This window comes from Barbatula barbatula (genome assembly GCF_947034865.1).
Source record: "Barbatula barbatula genome assembly, chromosome: 4".
In the NCBI taxonomy this organism is placed as follows: domain Eukaryota; kingdom Metazoa; phylum Chordata; class Actinopteri; order Cypriniformes; family Nemacheilidae; genus Barbatula; species Barbatula barbatula.
In genome coordinates this window covers 22,903,193-22,923,407 of record NC_136768.1, presented here as the reverse complement: position 1 = coordinate 22,923,407, position 20,215 = coordinate 22,903,193, and positions in this window count along the sequence as shown.

The window sequence follows — 20,215 nt, the reverse complement described above, 5'->3', positions numbered from 1 at the left end:
AGGTGAGTTCATCAAGTTTTATTTGATTTCATGCACATATTATTCAGGTCGGATAACAACTAGCTACGTGAAAACACCTTAGACATATTTAAAATGGCAATGGAATGTAAATAAATGCAGTTTACATGAGAGAGAGAGAGAGAGAGAGAGAGAGAGTGAGAGAGAGAGAGAGAGAGGGAGAGGGGGGGAGAAGAGATTTTATTTGTCATTGTGCAGTAGAACCATACAACTAAATTTGCTTGTGCATCCTCTAAAACAATACTCACTTTCATATACACACTCACACAATAAATAAAGTATAAAAATATAAAACAATAACAGGGCATCCAACATTACTCTGAAGTCCCATTGCATAAAAGCCCCTATCTATAAAGTGCAACTGTGCTGACTGGGTGGTAGGGGTGTATGATTGTTCAGTTCTATGATGGCTCTTGGGATAAAAGTATAAATAGAATAAGCAGCTTATATAAATAGTAAAATTAATCTACATATAAAATGAAAGCTTGCAAGAAAAGTAAAAGGCATATGATGTAGGAAATAGGCCTAGGCCTACTACATTTGCAGTGTGTGTAAATAGTTATTTTATTCATTCATTGTTGTTATATTCAACTGTATTTCGCTACACAAGTAAAGTGCAGTTCTGTGGTGAATTGTCATATCCTTGTCCTTCATTTTTTTATGGGGGGGGGGGTCTTCGGGACACCTCCCTGAAATGACTTTTTGCAGGTTGGGATGTCTGCATTCCTGATCACCCATGGCCATATATTCGGGAGATGTTTGAAATTGTCGGTGTTAAAAATATTTCCGTAATTATAGTCTATTTTCTATGTTTGCTAAGTCTGTAATGTTATCATTAATTCATATTTTGCTAGCGTGTTAGTTAGATGTTGTTCATTGTTCACACTTCGCATCTTTTTTGACCAGAAAAAGAACACTCACCGGCAAACACACACAATAACTTAATGTAGTGTTGCTTGCCTGTTATTTGTTTTTAAGTTTTTCCCTCCAATTTTTTCAGTTTTGTTAAAGGGATGTTGCTAGTGCTGTTCGTACTGTTGGCACACACTTTAATATTCAGTCTTTAGCACAAATTGTTTAAGCCAGCGAATAGGATTATCTAGAAAGTTGCCAATTTGAGCAGTAATGATTTATAATATTTTCACTAGGCCTGTTAATCAGTCATCTGGTAAACTAGGAGAGGTGTGAATTATAATGATACTTTCACTCTTGTTTGCATTTCAGTATAATTAACAATGTAACTCACTTTTGTCTGCCTGTGTTCTCTATAGCAGTTGTTCATGGATACAGGCTAAAGCAGGTAGTAGTAATGGCTACTTTTTACTTATACTTTTTTACTTTTACTTGAGTAAAAAATTAAGTCAGTACTTCAACTTTTACCAGAGTATTTTTAAACATGAGTATCTGTACTTCTACTTAAGTAAGGGATGTGTGTACTTTTGCCATCTTTGGTGATTAAGAATGTTTTTACCATCAGCTTTTACAAAGTTTCTGTGTTTACACAGTGTGCCAAAATCATGTGTTACACCAAATGCATATCTACTATCTGTGTGAATGTCTACATTTGTATTCTTTGATAATTTGCATGCGTGTGTGAGTGCAATGAGCTCTGCTGTCTGAGCAGGGAAATGGTCCCTAAAAATGATATCAATTGCTTCTTTGCTTTTGGACTTGCGATGTCTGTAATTGCAGACACGCTTTGCGGACAGCTGTCTGCCGCGGTCAGTAATTTCGTGACCCAAAAAACGAACAACTTGTTTTGCCAGCTGGACTTTGGAGACATTTACTTTGTGTTCTTTTCTCTTATCTTTTTAACTGGAAACAAAGGTGTGCGCACAGGTGAATTTTGGCATGGCACAACTATGCCTTTATTTTTTAATCTTTTTAAACTCATTAAATATTGGCCTTATGCCATTGAGGGCTTCTGGTTTGAGGCTTCTGTTTTGAGGGGGTATTGCTGTTTGCATGGATGAAAATTACCCTTGGGCGTTATCACAACAGGCTCACAGTTCCTAATCAACCCAACATAATATTTTCCTGTTACCAACAGTTGAACGGGCACCTTCCCAAAATTAATCTTTTTGTGTGTGAAAACACTTCAAGTCCCCTTGTTGCTGACAGACAGGCATGATTCTCACGATGGGCGTGCAACAAATTTGAATATTGCACGTCATCTCTTTTAACCCATTCTATGGCGTGCGCATATTTGTCAGCAAAACACCCACAGCTCCCCACACCATTGTAATCAACGTCATGAGGCTCTGTGAGGCAATACATTCTACATCGTACTTACATAATTCAATATTACATCGTACAGCTGTACGAGCGCTCACACGTTTCGTGTTGGTATCATGCTCAATCTGTCATCATACACATTATGACTCTGCCCAGCAAATGAATCGGGCAGCAGTCAGAAATGAGAAACCTGTGTTGAAATTTGTCACTCCCCAACTCGCATTGCACCCTTTTGACATAAATGATTCTACATTAGAGCCACTAGCATTTAGGGAAAACACAGCTAGTTTAGACTCTGGCAAATTTAAACACTTCTTTTAAATCACAGTAGGCTATTTGTTGCCCCTGAATCTATCAATAATTCAAGCAGTTTGTTGCACACGAGCATTGTGCATTTTAGCAAAGTTCAGAAAGCGGTTTCATTCATCATGGAATGTGAGCTAAGCAGATCTTCATTGCATACAGTAGGAAAAAGCATTTCTTCATTGCATATGCTAAGGGAAATCATACTCACCACCCTCGGAATGATGCCTCACCTCCTCACTTCCATCTTCCTTTTGTTTTGACCCCATTGGTCTCAGAGGCTCCGGACAGTCGTTTCGCCAGTGCCCCAATCTTTTGCAGTTAAAACACTTTTCTGGATCATACTCAACAGAGGGTTTAAAACCTCCTCTCCCTCGCCATCTTCCTATTCTTCCGTGTTCTCCTCCGATATTCATTAGGGCCATGTGGAGTTCTTTATCTTGTGTGTTTTTCTTCTGAAGCTCTTTCTTGCCTGTTTGTTTTTCGGCGTGTACAGCATGACGGACGATCTCACTCATTCTTGCACGATCTGGCTCGATGCATGATTTTTCCACTTCTCGTCTCAGCTCTCCTCTTAGGTTTCGCAGAAAAGTGGATCTGAGATGTCCTTCGAACGGACCAATGTCTGGTCCGTCTGAATCAGGTTGAAGTCCAGAATGTTCTTTAAATACTTCCTCCACAGGCCATTTACCCTGTAACTTTCTCAGGTCAGATGGTTTCAGTTTGACTTTCAACAGTCTCTCTAATTCTTTCATTGAGGGTGAGAATTCTTTGCAAAATGTCAAAAGTTCTTTGTCTGTCGGTGCTGGATGCACTCTTTCTTGCTTTGGACGCACCACGGGCTGTGGTGGAGACGGCACTGGTGCTGGTGGAGACACTGGTGGGGGCACTGGAGCTGCCTCAATCGTGTTCAGATGTCGGTGAGGAGGGACACAATCATCCTCCGGTTGGTGTTTGTAACAAGTCATAGATGGGGGTAAAGAAGACAGAGGGGTTAAATCATTATACTCAGCAAATAGGGTACAATGGAGTTTTCGGTGGTGGCAGTTCTTCCAATGCCATTTCTTTAAAAACATAGTCACGTCTATTAGCTACCCTCTCCCATAACTCTAAACATTTACACGCTTCATCATATTTTTCCATTTCTTTTTTAGACATTTTAAATATGTCTTTTTTCCCCATGTGTTCTCTTATTTTTCCTAATTTTGTGGTACTAAATGTACCGTTTTCTGGAAAGTTAGCTTTTTCTATTAAATAGGGTACACCTTGTAAACTTCCCGTTCCCCAATTTTTCCTCATTTCTCTGTATGTTGGTTTATCCATATCATTTCTTAGTAGTCCCCCAGACTGTTTAGAATCTCTCTCGATTCTGAGTAGTCTCCCCTCTTTAACCAGACTGTTTTAATCAGTCCCCCAGACTGTTTAGTGCTAAGTAGTCTCCCCTTTTTTCCCAGACTATTCAGAAATCTATCTGACTCACCACTTTTCCTTTTTGTGCCTTGCACTGAGTTCTTTTGGGATCACGTCAGCTTGGAGTCCGGAGTAAAGTTCTCTCATCCCTGTATGGGGTTAGAGCTGGATTTGCTATGTCCAGGATGATCAGTCAACTCTAGTCCGTTCTCCGTCAGCCTTGTGATCCCATACCTCGTCGCCAAATTGTTGTGGAATTTTCTTATTCCTTAATCAAGGTGAGTCAATTTTGACAAACGCAATATACAGAGACATCAGGTACTTTGCAAAGTATTTTATTGTCGTTTAATCTGCATCATGAGCAATGAGCATGGTGCAGAGCAAAGGCGCTCTTTCCTTCTGCACCCATAGTATATATATTAAAACGTGAAAACCCCCTCCCTTTGCCCCCTAGCCAGAATCCCGAGCTGGTTTACGAGAAGTGATGCCCGTTATTCCAAACAGAACATCTTGGCCTCTGCTCGAGGGCAAAGGCAGAGTGGTATGACGTGTATAAAGAAAAACATGATAACATAGAAATGAAAACATTGATAGAAACTTCATAAACATATAGATAGACACATCAAGAAGCTAGACTAGAAATTTCCATTACAGTATGAAATGACACAAATAGCAGCACCTCACATTTCCACGGCACTGCATCCAGGCCATGAGGCCAGAGAACTAGGAGCCATGACTAAAAGGTTAGCATCAGTTACCGATTGGGAGCCCTATGACATTCCTGGGGTTTGGGTTTCGAACACATCCAACTCGTATTGGGTACCTGGGAAAACCACAGATATGGGCGTGTTGACACATCTCCAAATTAAAAGAAGCCACGGTCGCGAACTAACGGACGGTCCCGGTGCTGAGCAGCTAATCAGCCGCCAGCCCGTTGGCCTCTGGTCACAAGGCCCAACGGATGTTGGCCTTTGTAAGATAGAGCCAGTCACATTTCAGTTAACGTCACCGGAGCCTATTTGGGTTCCACAGTATTCTTACAAAAGAGAAAGCGAAGAAGGCATTGCCCCAACTGTTAAAGGGTTGGTGGAAAAAGTTGTCTTGACTCCGTGGCATACGCCATGGAACACCCCAATTTTCCCTGTTAGAAAACCGGGCACAGACAAATACAGACTAGTACATGACTTGCGTAGAGTAAACAGCATGGTTGCCACGCCAACAATGCCTGTGCCAAACCCGTACACCGCAGTTCCGCTTCCTCGTTTGTGGTCTGAGACCTTAGCACCCGAGGATCACAAGTGGATTGCCAGCAGGCGTTTTAGAATGGGGTCCAAAGGAAAGCCAGAGCTCCGTGACAACCTTTGTCACGGAGACAAGCTCTGGTATTTCCCACCACAGCCAGCACTTGCCTATAATCAGGCTCCAGCTCCAGACAGGTTTTTTTCCCATGCTCTTTTGCTGTGGATGCCATATAAGCTGTGGAGGGTCAAGGTGCTCTGTCCCAATCCTGCCTGTGGACAGCATCAGCTTACAGGAGGCGGTCTGCACAAGAGGGCACGGCAGGTTCTGGACATCGATAGGATGTACAACATGGTCACAGAAACCCTCATCTGTACCAAGTGTAAGGCCTTGCATGTGTCCTGGAGTCAGACTGTCCTGCAACAGTTGGATCTGGGCCATCGCTCTGAGTTTCGGGTCATCCTCACGCAGAAGTGAGTTCACTTTTCTCACATTGTCAGTATTTGCAAATAAATACTTGACGTATTGAACATTAATGTATGTGTGTTTTTTTGCTTTTCCTTAGGTATGCCTGTGATATGAGAGTCATTAGACTCTTGCGTGACCGTGGCCTTGGCAACAGTCCTACACGGCTCATCAATCAGCTGCGTGAGAACCACAGTGAGGAATGGCTCCAGCGTCTGGCCTGTTACACCACCCAATGTGTTGACTTCGTCAACCGCCCTGGAGTGTTGCCAATAAAATTTCAGGAGCCCCCAAAGCCTACAGTGGTGCCAAGCTGGAAGTGGCTCCTCACCGTTTACAGTCGAGACATCCTGACAAGGCTGGATGAAATCCATGCCAGGATAACATCCACTTACGGCACAGTTTTAAAGATGGATTCAACTAAAAAGGTCAGTGGTGGATTTTGATTTATGCAAGCTGTTTTATTTTCAGCATTCTACACTGTATGATGTTAACTACATTAGACATTTTCTCAATTATGTCTATTGCAGATCACCAAAAAGCTGGCAGGGACAGCCAGAGGAACGGGACTGTGGCTCACCTCTGTTAGCAACGAGTTTGGCCAGGTGCTCATCAGTGCTTTAACGCTGGTAGACGGTCTTGTGAAACGCTACCAACAGGCTGATGTGGATGCACCTGCCGTGTTGTAAGTAGACTGTGGGTGCTGCACTGAGGTGGGTGAGACCAAGCTGAAAGCCAGGTTCGGTGGATGGCCGGATCTTCTGATAAGGCTGGACATCTGGCATTTTATGCGCAGGATCGCCTTGGGATGTACGACCGACGCCCATCAGCTTTACCCCATCTTCATGTCACGACTGTCAGCATGCATCTTTGAATGGGTGATGTTTCTCTGCTCCGCAAAGCCAAGAGAGAGCTGCTGATGTCCCAGGGTTGGCCTGCGCTGACAGATGAAGATGTCGGCAAATACCTTAAGAGGAAAGAGTTGGCTCTCCATTGTCGGAGGAGGACCCGCGGAGAGGACACTACCATCTTTCTCCTCGAAAGGCTGCTCACAGAGCTCCTAAGCAGCAAGGGCAACGACTCCCTGGGTGTTCCTCTCCTGGACAGAGAAAGGATGGAGCACATCTGGAGTGTCCAGAAGAAGCATGTGAAATGCATCCAAGATCCCCCTGGTGTGGTGCTCTATACAGAAATGGGGGCCTTAACCAAGGGAGGTGTGCTTCTGAGGACATACAGATGTGCCAGAGGCTCGACTTCTCTCGAGTCCTTTCATTTACATCTCAACCGTTTCATCCCAGGTCCGTATCTGCCACACATAGAATGCATATGTTGAAAATAGCATTAAGCGTGTTTATATAAGACTCCCTAAACACTGTTGTGTCTATTTACAGGGACCAGTGCCAACAGTCTGAACTTTCAGATTTATCTGCTGGAGGGGCTTAACAGGTGGAATCAGGACCGGAAGGATGCTTCCTTGTCATCTTAACCATCAGCTTTGCACAGCTACACAGGAGAACTCCTTCACTGTGCAAACTGCAATTTTGAAAAGCTGTTTGGCAGGAAAGTGGTCCCCGCATTTTGTCCCCCTGCACGTTACACTGGTAAGATAATTTGTTAATGGTGTAAACCTGCATTTATGTCAAATATCAGCCTTTATATATTATATTTAGTTCTCACTTGAATGTCATTCCTGTTTATTGATTGTTTTTATTTGTTCCGTCAGACTGGTCAGGCACTGCAGGAAATTAACCCAGACTCTGAGCAGACAGCAGGACTCCTTGACGACCTCAATGTGGAAGAGCGGGAGGAAGATGAGGGCTTCTGTGACATCAACGAGGATCACACGATTAGAGATCTGGACGTTGTTCTGTCACCACTTTCCACACTGACACTGGGTTCTGCCACCTATGTCCTGGGCTCCTCAATGCCTTCAATTGTCCTTGACACCAGTGTTCTGGCACATAGCCTCCCACCGTCTGCGTCCCCTGTACCTTCTGAGCCATCTGATTTACCTGTCCGCTTGGAGTTGGAAGAGACAGGGCGGGAAGGCGATCATTAGATGGTATGTTCACCCAGTTTATTAAACAAAAATGCTGATAAGAACGATTTATTAAAATACAATTAATTAATTGTCAACATCTGCTTCTGTGCTATGAACCCAGGTACCACTTATTTTATTTAAAAGTTACTCATTTGTAAAGTAATTTGTAAGCAAAATACCAAAATGCATCAAACTTCTTATTTAATGTAACAATTATTGTTTGTGTTTTTCAATAGGCTGTTGACTACCAAAATGTGCCTGGTTTTCAACATGTGGACAGGCTGGCGGAATATCTGGTGGAGCTCCGGGGTCACACAGTTCTCAGCCTGACCAACCAGGAAGCCAACACCATCATTGGACTTTGGCAGAAGCTGGATGACCGAGACAAGCAGAGGGTGGTGTACGCAGCTCGGCACCAGGAGCGACTGCTGAGTGGGCGCTTCAGAACACCAAAGAGGCCGTCTCACACCCCTGGAGTAGAGAGCACAACCAGATGTGTGCTGGGTGCAGGTAGCGTACCCGCTCAGTGGCCTGACTGCTGCCGCCTGGTGGAGACCATCTTCATCAGGCTTTGCACAATTCACCCTAGCCCCAAGAAAAAAGGAAAGGGAAGCCTATCGAGATGGTCTCTGATCCTTCAAGAATATCGAAGGATAAGGCAGCTTGTGCTTGGAAACAGCATGGTCATGGAAGGAACATCCATGCAGCTGGTGGAGGTAAATCAAAATACCCTGATTCAGTGGCACAACAACAGACAGAAAAAGCAGGAACTGTCTGTGCTGCTTCAGGGCATTGAGTTGCCTCAGCCCCTTCCTGAAGCTCAGGAGCCTCTTCAGGGTGCTAAACAGCTACAGACTGAGACACATCAGCCAGCGGAGCAGCACCAGTACAAGCTACCCGAGAGCACTGCAGGCCAGGCAAAGCAGAGGCAGACTTCTGCTGGGCGACCCCCTCTCAGACCCAAAGAACCAGTTCCAACCCAACCGTTGGTGACCAATGTACTTGTGCCAGGAGCAGCAGGTTTCCAGAGTCTGCCCAACTTCATATTCCAGTATGTGCCAATGGTCCAAGGCATGCCGATGGTGCAGGGTATGCCAGTGGTGCAGCCTACAGTTGTCCAGGTCACCGCCTCACAGCCTGCTGCACCTGCTACCAATCCAGGTGCCATACCCAAGAGACCCTACAGAAGAACTGTGGAGGCCAACACATGCAAGAAGTGCGGCCAATTTAAAACAATTGCAACAGGTCACAGCCAGTATAGGGGCAGGGTGTACTGCCCACAGACTGAGACTGTTTCAAAAGAGGTATGGTTGGAGGAAATGAGAAGAACCACCTCCAAATAATGTGCAACTAAAATGTATATAGTTTTATGTATATAGTGTTGTTTGAACAAGTTGTTCATTGTTAATAGTAGTTTGTAGTTGTTTTGCTCTTATTTTTTTTAAAAGGTCTTATTGAAGGCTTTTTACACTTGTTGGTTTTTAAATATATTTGGTATAATTGCGTTCGTTTGTCTTTTATTTATTGTTTAATATTGTATTTACCTTTTTATATATAGTTTTTTTAAACGTGTTTTTTAACTTATTGAGCGTTTTAATTTAATATTTATTGTTGTGCTGTTCATGTTTGTGAAATAAAAAGAAACTGTCAAGACATGGTTTTCATTGACTTTCATTAATTTTATTAGTTTTAGTTGAACACAATTCTCGGTGCCTTGCAATTATTGGGGTTACGATGTTCTATGTATTATAAGTTTATGTTTACTGTTGTTTTACTGTTAAATATAATGATATGAGTATGTCCATGCTGTGCTGGGTTTTTTGTCTTGAAAACTAGTTGGCAGAAGTGTGTAACACGAGCTCTGAGGTATGCAGAAGCAGGGTCTCAGATAACAAGTGTGTGAGTGTATGTGTGTGCGTCAATCGCATCTTTCGGCAGGACCGGCTATTTTCAAAATGTTTTGCAGGGACCAATGGTTGGGGGAGAATGGAGTCAGATTAACATGTCCCGAGGTGATTGGTTCCGGAGGATTGAACGCCCGTCCAATGAAGGGGAGGAGCCTGAAGAGAGAATCGACGTCACATATATTATAAATATCTGTAACCCGGAAGTGTGTTTTTCAGTTGGTCGCTCATGTATATGTTTGAGAGACAACCCCAGCTGGAAGAAGCTTTTACATCTGATAATAAATTCTACTTAAACTTATTGGGAAAAACTGTCTCTTTGACTTTTCTTCAAATTTTTGATCATGCAGGACTCAAGCCAAAAAGTCCGTTACAATAACATAAAAAATTAATATATAAGAAAGGACAGTTACTGTATTTTGTTGTTCTTGCATAACTGTTTTCAGATCCCGCCGTGTCCCATTACAGTTTTTTACAATTGCTATGACAGTTTTTTCAATACATTTAACAAGTTTCCTAAACTCTTAACGCACCAACACACCTAAAACACTCAATTGGTAAAACGGTTAATTTCATGCTCATAATCACACATTGTAAACTAAACTCCAAAACTAATTTTCAAAATACAATAATTCACTAACACAATACACTATGTCTAACAAAACACTGCAAACATGTTTCAAAATCAAATAATTATTCAAAACACTAACACATGTTCTCTTCCAACAGGAACATTTAGTCAATCATAACACAATGACAAAAAAAACATTAACATCAGCTGAATTTACAGAAACTGCATTATTTTATGTGTCAGGTCTGCCCTTATACAATAGACAGTTTATTGTATTGATCATAGATTGCGTTTTGCACTGTAGTATCTTTTGAAGCCTCTCTACGTGTTAGTTTTGTTGGGTTTAGTAAATGCATGCATTTTGTTTCTTTTGCTGCAGAAATATAATACAAAAATGAATGACCATCTCAGCGTAGCTTTATAGAATGCACAGTTTATGAAAAAAAAGACAGAGACATAATTGCTGCAGTAAAGACTTTATTTGAAAAATGACATTACTGCAAGATATACAAACAGAAAAAGCACCGGAATAATAATAATAATAAAAAAGTAATCTTCTAATCTGCTCGGTCTTCTGCATTTGGCCACATGTTCTCATCCACATCACACCTGATATCTTCTCTGGCAAGGCATCTTGGGAAGAATCTTTTGGCATGCCTTATCCACCCTGGCAGTGTTCAGCTGTGATGTCTTGGCATGCAGCATCCATTGCATCCAGGAGGGACATTTGGTCATGTGGACGATGGTCAAAAACCTTCCATCTCCAGACCGAGAAAAACTCCTCAATGGGGTTGAGGAAAGGGGAGTAAGGAGCAAGGAAATGGGACATCATCCTTGGATGGGCGTCAAACCAGGCTGTGACTAAACGGGAATGGTGGAATGCCACATTGTACCATGTGATCACATATATTGGCAAGTGGTCTCCCTCCTGTCACCTTTCTACCTCACCGGAAGACCGGTGTTCGATTCCCTGACGGGGAGGTTTACTTTAAACGCCGATCTGTCTAAAGGACCGTTAACTGCCACGCCGAGTCCTTCAAACAGCTCGAGCCCAAAATACTCATTCTTCGAAGTCAGATTTCGTTCAAACGAGCTTTTGTTAGGTTTTTCTTTTTTTAACATAAGCTGTTAAGCCTGTTCGTGGCCATTTGCCCACGACAAATACCCCTTTCTGCTTTGGGACAAACTCAAGCAGCCCTGCTGTATGCAGAGCCCCCAACAATATAACAAAGGCGTTTGTTCTTCTAGTGTGATATAATGAAAGACTCCGCAAGCTGCCCTTCGAGATACGCCACGCCATGATTCATCAGTTGCAATGTGACATGTTTTGACTGAACCGCTGGGAAAGTGCATGGGCATAGCTCCTTGTTTCTCTGATGATGAGCTTTAGCTAAACCTGATGCGTTGGCTGGGAATCGAACCCGGGTCAACTGCTTGGAAGGCAGCTATGCTCACCACTATACCACCAACGCAGACTGACGGGTGATGAATGCTTGGAATTCCAAATGTACTTAGCACCGTGTTGTATGACCAGACCACGTCACCCGAGCTGCTGTTTGTTCGCACAAAACCCGTCCGTGGGGGTCGCCGCGTTCACGCTTGGCCGCCGACGGGTGTTCCTCGTTAGTATAGTGGACAGTATTGAATCCCGTTCTGTCATAAAGGACAGTTAACCGCTGTGCCAAGTCCTTTAAGACAGAACGGGATTCAATACTGTCCACTATACTAACGAGGAACACCCGTCGGCGGCCAAGCGTGAACGCGGCGACCCCCACGGACAGGTTTTGTGCGAACAAAGCAGCTCGGGTGACGTGGTCTGGTCATACAACACGGAGCAATTCCAGACATGGGCCTCAAAAGGGGTTCTGATTGGAAGACCCATAAAAGAGAATGCTGTGCTGGGAGGTCCCACCGAGATTTGAACTCAGATCGCTGGATTCAGAGTCCAGAGTGCTAACCATTACACCATGGAACCCTGTTTCGAGTGGTTTTAGGCCCGCTAAGCTCACAAGAAAAGGCCAACCGGTCCAGGGTGCAAAAATATCTCTGCGGTAAAGCAATGCCTGGGCTTGAAAAATCTCTCTGCCCAAATGTGCTTTTCGTTCAAATGGAAGAGCGCTTGTTTTGCATGCGAGAGGTAGTGCCATCGACGTACGCATTATTCGAGGCTTTATTCTCTCACCGCTTTATATAGGCTCACCGCTAAGAAAAAATGTCCTCCCACAAGCTTTCTTGCAGTGTTATTTGCATTTTCATTTAGACAGTGTGAACGTGTGCTGTGGTGCTTTTCCTTGCGCTTTCACCGTAGTTTCATGAAAAGCATTATACAACGAGCCATAGCCGATACGAGGTTACCGTGTGAACAACTCGTAATTAACTATGTTTGGGGTAAGACCACATCATTTACTTTCGACCTATGCGCTGTCATAAATTGTGGGGGAAAAAATAGCTCATGGAGGGGGTACGAGGTATATGTATGTATGGACGGGAATATGGACAGTGTTTGTAAGGCGTACCAGTCTAGGCAAACCCATAGGGGAGAATGGTGTCCATCATGGAATAAGGTAATAGCATATACCGGTGGTTGGACCCCGGAAGAACCTAGCCTTTGGACCCGTACCTCTGCAAAATTTGATTTCAAAATGCAAAGAGATTACAGTGCAAGTCAAAATCCACTCACCCTTTCAATATCCACCAGAACGGGATCAGCCAATTATACAGGGGAATTTTTCCTTATAATGGGGGTGCACATGCAAGGAACAGATAGAAAAGCAGTAATAAAATTTGTTGTGGACAGTTCACCTGAGGAGGAAAGAAATGAGACAATAGCTGAGCCATTATTGGTAGGACAAAAGAATGGAAGAGTGGTAGAAATAGATTACACCATGTTAAAACCAGAAGATATGATAGAAAGAGCAACAGGATATGGGGAAAATAATTTGTGGCTGGAATGGATAATTACCACAGCCAGAGAACAGAGGTTAGATGATTGTGTAGGATGTGCTAATGCAAGACCCCATTTATATATTGAACCAGCCCCATTGTACCAAAACGATACGTGGGGTTATGAGTGTATGCTGGCACTGACACGGATGGCCAGTCCAAAAAATTGTACCACATTGGCAACAATATCCCCACCAATAACCAACCTTTCACGGGCAGGTCCATTTACACCAAAGAAAGAAAATTATACCTGTTATGATATTAAACGTCAATCACCAACCAGCAACCTGGGGGAGATAAACAAGGAGTGGTGTGATCAGATAATAGTAGATAATTGGACTAGAAAAGGTACGTGGGCTAGGGCAGGTTTGTATTATTAGTGTGGAGATCGAAGATTGTTTACTAGGATACCTGAGAAGGCAAAGGGAGTGTGTGCTTTGGTAAGACTGGGAGCTCCAATAACCCTGATAGGTGACAGAGCAGTCAGAACGGAATTCAGCAACATTGACTAGAAGACGTAGGAGACACATCATTACAAAGAGAGCAATAGGTTCAAGTGTAGATTTATCATTAAATAGTCCTACGTATATCGATGCTATAGGGATTCCCAGAGGTGTACCAGATGAATATAAGCTAGCGAACCAAGTGGCAGCAGGTTTTGAGAATACACCAATAATAGCTGCTCTTTTTCCAGTCACCCCAAACAAGAATGTAGATAGGATTAATTATGTGCATTATAATGTGATGAGATTAGCAAATATGACAAGGGATGCAGTAGATGGTTTAGCGGAGCAACTAGCACCAACTTCACTTATGGCTATACAGAACCGTATGGCTCTGGACATGCTGTTGGCAGAGAAGGGAGGAGTATGTGTAATGTTTGGTGATCTTTGTTGTACGAACATTCCCAATAATACTGCCCCTGATGGATCAGTGACGAGGGCGTTGGAAGGATTGAAAACTTTGTCTATCGAAATGAAGGAGCATTCAGGAGTAAATAATCCTATTGGAGATTGGCTAGATAAAACATTGGGAAGATGGAAAGCAATAGTAATGTCTATTGTGATGTCCATAGGGGTATTTGTAGCAATTTTGATTACGTGTGGCTGTTGTTGCATTCCTTGCCTTAGATCACAGTGTAATCGCTTAATAATTTCAGCTATTGAGAGACCGGAAAGCCCCAAACCATTTAATATGCCATTGTTATCTAGCCATAATAACAACAAGGAGGACCAAGAATTTTGACCTCTTTCGAGGTCAAGAGAGGGATTATTGGGGTTACGATGTTCTATGCATTATAAGTTTATGTTTACTGTTGTTTTACTGTCAAATATAATGATATGAGCATGTCCATGTGTTGTGTTCTTATGTGCATGTTGACCTGTAGGTGGCAGTAGAGGTTGCTTCGATGAGTATGAGACGGAGAGTGAGAAGTGTTACACCTGCGACTACATGCGCTATACTATTCTGCTACTTTCTTTGTTTTAAATAAAGTATTCTTGTTTGTCCATACGCCTCCTCATTGTTACTTACTAAGGACATAACAAATTGGCGACAAGGATTATTTTTTGTGATGAGGATGGCTTCTGTTTCTTCGTTTCCCACACCGTTTTTGCCATGTCCTGGAGATCCAGCTATCCCTTTCGACACATGGCTCCGGATGTTCCAGAATTATTTACTGGTGGTTGATGCTTCTGGAGACGGATGGCCGGTTGCACGCAGGCGAGCATTGCTTCTACATTGTTTGGGGACTGAAGGTCAGCGATTGTTTTATACTTTGCCGAATCAAGGGGATTCTATGGAAGATGCGATTGCGGCCTTGAAACTTCACTTTACTCCCCGACGGAACATCGTGGCTGAGCGCCATGCTTTCAGGAAACGAGTTCAAGCACCGGGAGAATCCATTATTCAGTACGTAGCAGCTCTACGGGATTTAGCGGTTACTTGTGACTTTTCAGTTACGCTGGACGACATGTTGCGTGATCAGCTAGTGGAGAATGTGTCCAGTCATCGGATTCGTGAGAGGTTGCTATTGGAAACGGACTTGACTCTTGAAAAAGCCATTACTATCGCTTCGCAAACAGAAGCTGCTGGTGAACAAGCCAAAGCGTTATCAAGTCATCGTTCAGTACCTGTGCAAGTGATACATGCTAAGTCTCCGTCTGCAGCTGTGCGTTATCGCCGTAGACCGCCTCCAAAACCGCCGTCTACAGCGCGTTCTTCAAAGTCTTCATCTTCTGCATCTGGTTCGTCGGCACGTGAGTGTTATCGATGTGGGTCTACGAAACACCTCGCGAACGATCGTAGTTGTCCTGCTGCATCAGCACAGTGTAATCACTGTCAAAAGACGGGACATTATTCGCGGGTGTGTCGTTCGGTACAAGCTCGCTCAGTGTGTGAAATTGACTTGCCTGAAGTGCAGATACTTTATATGCATGATTCGTTGACGGATAAAATTCGGTGCACTGCTGTCATTACGACCGCGACTACTTCAGTGCCAGTCGAGCTTACTGTGGATACTGGATCGTCTGTTTCTACCTTACCGAAAATTTTGTATGAAACTCACTTCAAGAAAGACGCCCTGCTGCCTCCGTCATTGAAACTGGTGACGTACTCTTGTGATCCGATTCCTGTACTTGGATGTTTACCTGTCACTGTCTCTAGAGATGACATCACCTGCTCTACTTCGTTCTTTGTGGTTGAATCGGGTACGGCTTTGCTGGGTATGGATCTTATTAATGGCTTACATCTCCGTTTTGAAGGCAATTCTGTGCTGCCCAAGCAGATTTCTACTCCTGTCTTGCGATTGTCTGCTTTGACGCCTTCAGCAGATGTCGGTTGTGCAAAAGGCTTTGTGCACAGAGTTAAAATTTCTTCGGCTGTCGCCCCTGTGCGCCAGAAACTCCGCCGCTTACCTTTTTCGGTTAGAGATGCCGTCACTGAGGAAATCCATCGCCTTCTTGAGTTAGGCGTCATCGAGAGTGTGGATGCTTCGCCGTGGGTCTCTCCTATAGTAGTGGTACAAAAGAAATCGGGTGCCATTCGTATGTGTGTGGATTTGCGAGAACCCAATAAGGCTGTGGTTACGGATAGTTACCCTCTACCTCACATTGATGAACTATTGTCTTTGTTACGGGGAGCGAGTGTATTTTCCACTATCGATTTGGAGAGTGCCTATTTTCAGTTGCCATTGCATGACGACAGCCGTGATCTGACCGCCTTTATTACTCACGAAGGACTTTTCAGATTTTGCCGTGTACCATATGGCCTCGCTTCAGCACCCTCAGCCTTTCAAAAAATGTTGGGAACAGTTTTACAAGGGGTTCCGAATGTTGCCAATTACCTTGACGATATCATTGTCTGGGGACGTACACAAAACGAACATGACCACACACTCAAAGCTGTTGTTCAACGCTTGCAGGATGCTGGACTGAAATTGAATCAATCGAAGTGTCAGTTCAACAAATCCAGTCTGCGTTTCCTTGGTCATACGGTGAATGCGCAAGGAATTCAACCTGATGAGGATCATCTTTCTGCCATTCTTAGTGCACCTGCACCAACAGATGCAACACAACTCCGCTCTTTCCTTGGTCTACTATCCTGGTATAGTAAGTTCATTCCAAATTTCGCCACGTTCGTGGAGCCTCTGCGGGCTTGCATCAGACAGGGCTCCGATTTCGCCTGGTCGGAGGAGGCGCAGAAATGCTTTGAGGCTGTTAAAAAATTGCTTGTTCACAGCCCTGCTCTCGCATTATTCGACCCAGATTTGCCTACGGTATTATCTACGGATGCCTCTGCCTATGGCCTGGGAGCTGTTCTTGCTCAGGTTCACAAGGATAAAACAGAGCGCATTGTTGCTTTTGCGTCCCGGACATTGTCATCTACTGAACGCAAGTACTCGACCATTGAAAGGGAAGCACTTGCTTGTGTTTGGGCCGTTGAAAAGTGGCGAACTTACTTGTGGGGTCGTAAATTTCTCCTGCGCACAGATCACCAGGCTTTAACTGTGCTTTTCTCATCCAAAGGAACTGATCGTGCCGGAATGCGTATTGCACGCTGGGCAGCACGCTTAATGTGCTTCAACAATGATGTTGTTTATCGGCCTGGAGCTCAAAACAATACGGCTGACTGTCTTTCTCGTCTGCCTTTGCCTGCATCAGCTGACGACAACTTCGATGCTGAACCAGAGTTTGTGGCTTTTCTGTCTTCAGAGATGTCAGCTTTGTCGCCCCCTGAGGTTGCTTCTGCCTCTGCAGCATGCTCGGAACTGAGTGCATTGCGTGCTCAAATTGCTCGCGGGTGGCCTTCTTCTTCAACTTCTGTGGATATTCTTCTACGTCCATACTTTCATCTCCGCAACGAACTAACTGTGCAGCAGGATTATGTGTTCAGGGGACAGCGCCTTATTGTTCCTGTCGTGCTACGGCACAAATTAGTTAAGTTAGCTCACACGGGTCATCAGGGAATTGTGCGTACCAAACAACGGCTTCGTGAACTGTACTGGTGGCCGGGCATCGATTGCCTAGTTAAAGAGCACATCCAGACCTGTCAACTGTGTTTGTCCTCTGACAAAACTGCCAACACCTCAGCTGCGCCGTTGCAGCCAGTACCTTTTCCGTCTGTTCCGTGGGAAAAGATAGCTATTGATGTGGTGGGCCCGTTTGAAACAGCTGTGGGAGACTGTCGTTATGCGCTCACGTTGATTGACTATCACAGTAAGTGGCCTGAAGTTGCTTTCACTGCTTCCGTCACTACTCAGAATGTTATCGCCTTCCTGTCTTCTGTGTTTAGCAGATATGGCAATCCACTTACTGTCGTATCGGATAACGGGACTCAGTTCACCTCTGCTGACTTTTCAAAATTTCTGAAAGAGAGAGATATTCATCACGTACGTACTTCATTGTACCACCCAGCTGCGAATGGAGCTGTGGAACGGTTTCATCGCGTGTTGAAAAGCTGCATTCAGTCTGCTGTTCTGGAATCAAAGCCGTGGAAACCTACAGTCATGGAATTTCTCCAAGTGTATCGTGCTACACCTCATTCTGCTATGGGGTTATCCCCGTTTGAGTTGCTTCATGGTCGAAAGATGCGGACGCGTCTAAATGTTCTTCCTCCTTCCCTGCCGCAGACGGATGCTCCTGCTCTGTTTCAGCGAGTCTCTTTGAAACAACAGAAAATGAAAGCATACACTGATTCTAAACGTGCAGCTCGTGCTCCGGATTTTAAAGTGGGGGATTGGGTGCGTGTGCGCATTCCTACTCATGTTCCGAAAGCACATCCGAAATTTGGTAAGCCTCTCCAAATTGTGCGTAAACTGGGGTTGTGTACTTACCTATTATCCGACGGGAAGAAATGGCATGCTTCTCATCTGGCTCGTACTGTTGCACCTGTTTTGGAGGCTACTGACACAGATGCTGTGGACTTGCCCTTTCAGTTTCTTCCTCCTCCAGAGCCTCAAGCTCCTGATGTTTTGCAAAGGGTTTCTACACGTGTAAGCCGACATCCTCGTTGGATGGAAGATTACGTTACGTAATCATCTTGCATTACATGTTTATAAAGTTTGAGTAATTCATAGGTCATCTTATAATAGATTTTCATATGAATGCTACATTCTAATAATTCTTATTATGTTTAATTTTCCTAGTCTAATTGCAAGTAATTGTGTTATTTCAAAGTGTTTACTTGGTACTTTAGTAACTTTGTTATTGGGTTTTGTGTTGTTGTTCGTTAAAAACTGTGTAGACAGTTTGCTTTAAGTAATGAGGGAATATGTTGTGTTCTTATGTGCATGTTGACCTGTAGGTGGCAGTAGAGGTTGCTTCGATGAGTATGAGACGGAGAGTGAGAAGTGTTACACCTGCGACTACATGCGCTATACTATTCTGCTACTTTCTTTGTTTTAAATAAAGTATTCTTGTTTGTCCATACGCCTCCTCATTGTTACTTACTAAGGACATAACACCATGCTGTGCTGGGTTTTTGTCTTGAAAACTAGTTGGCAGGAGTGTGAAACGAGAGCTTTGAGGAATGCGGAAGCTGAGTTTCAAATAACGTGTGTGTGTGTGCGTAAATCGTATTTTCCGGCAGGACGGCTATTTTCAAAATGTTTCGCAGGGAACCAACGGTTGGGGGGAATGGAGTCAGATTAACATGTCCCGAGGTGATTGGTTCCAGAGGATTGAACGCCCGCCCAAGGAAGGGGAAGAGCCTGAAGAGAGAATCGACGTCACATATATTATAAATATATGTAACCCGGAAGTGTGTTTTTCAGTTGTTCGCTCATATATATGTTGAGAAGCAACCCCAGCTGGAAAGAAGCTTTTACATCTGATAATAAATTCTACTTATTGGGAAAAACTGTCTCTTTGACTTTTCTTCAAATTTTTGAACATGCAGGACTGAAGCGAAAAAGTCCGTCAGGGTCTAATAGATGTAGCACAAAGGAAAAAAATAGTCCAAGGGTTAAAATTGTCAAAAAGTATCTGGATAAAGAGAATATAACAACATGGAAGAAAACGATGCAATATTTTTTAAACAAATGCAGTAATTTTTTTTTGGGAGAAGACATTTTATGGATGAGAACTAAAGCTTGGATGACAGAAAAGATGCCAGATTTTTACAAGGAAATGATGAGTGCATGGGGGAATTTTTTAACCTGTGTACAACACATGCTGAGTGGTAGAGAGGATATTTTAAATCAACCATTGTTCTTAAACAAGAACATTTTAAACCAAGGGAAAGAGGTGTTTTTTAAGAAGTGGTGGGAGGTGGGAATTACAAAAGTGAGAGATGTTTTATATGAGTTTAAGGAGGGATTTTTACCTGTGCAGTACATTGTGGACACTATGGAGGAAGCAAAAGAAGAATATAGTAGACAAGAAATTGAGAATAAGTTTAAGATAATAAAAAGTGCAATACCAGAGGATTGGATAAGAAACATTAATGACATGAAACAGGGGAAACAAGAGGAAGAATTGTATGTCAGGTTGGGAGGAAAATTAAGAGTGTTTAAAGAATGTACTGTGAAAATGTTGTACGGTTTTTTTAGAGATTGTGTTTTTAAGAAACCTGTTGTGAATAAATACT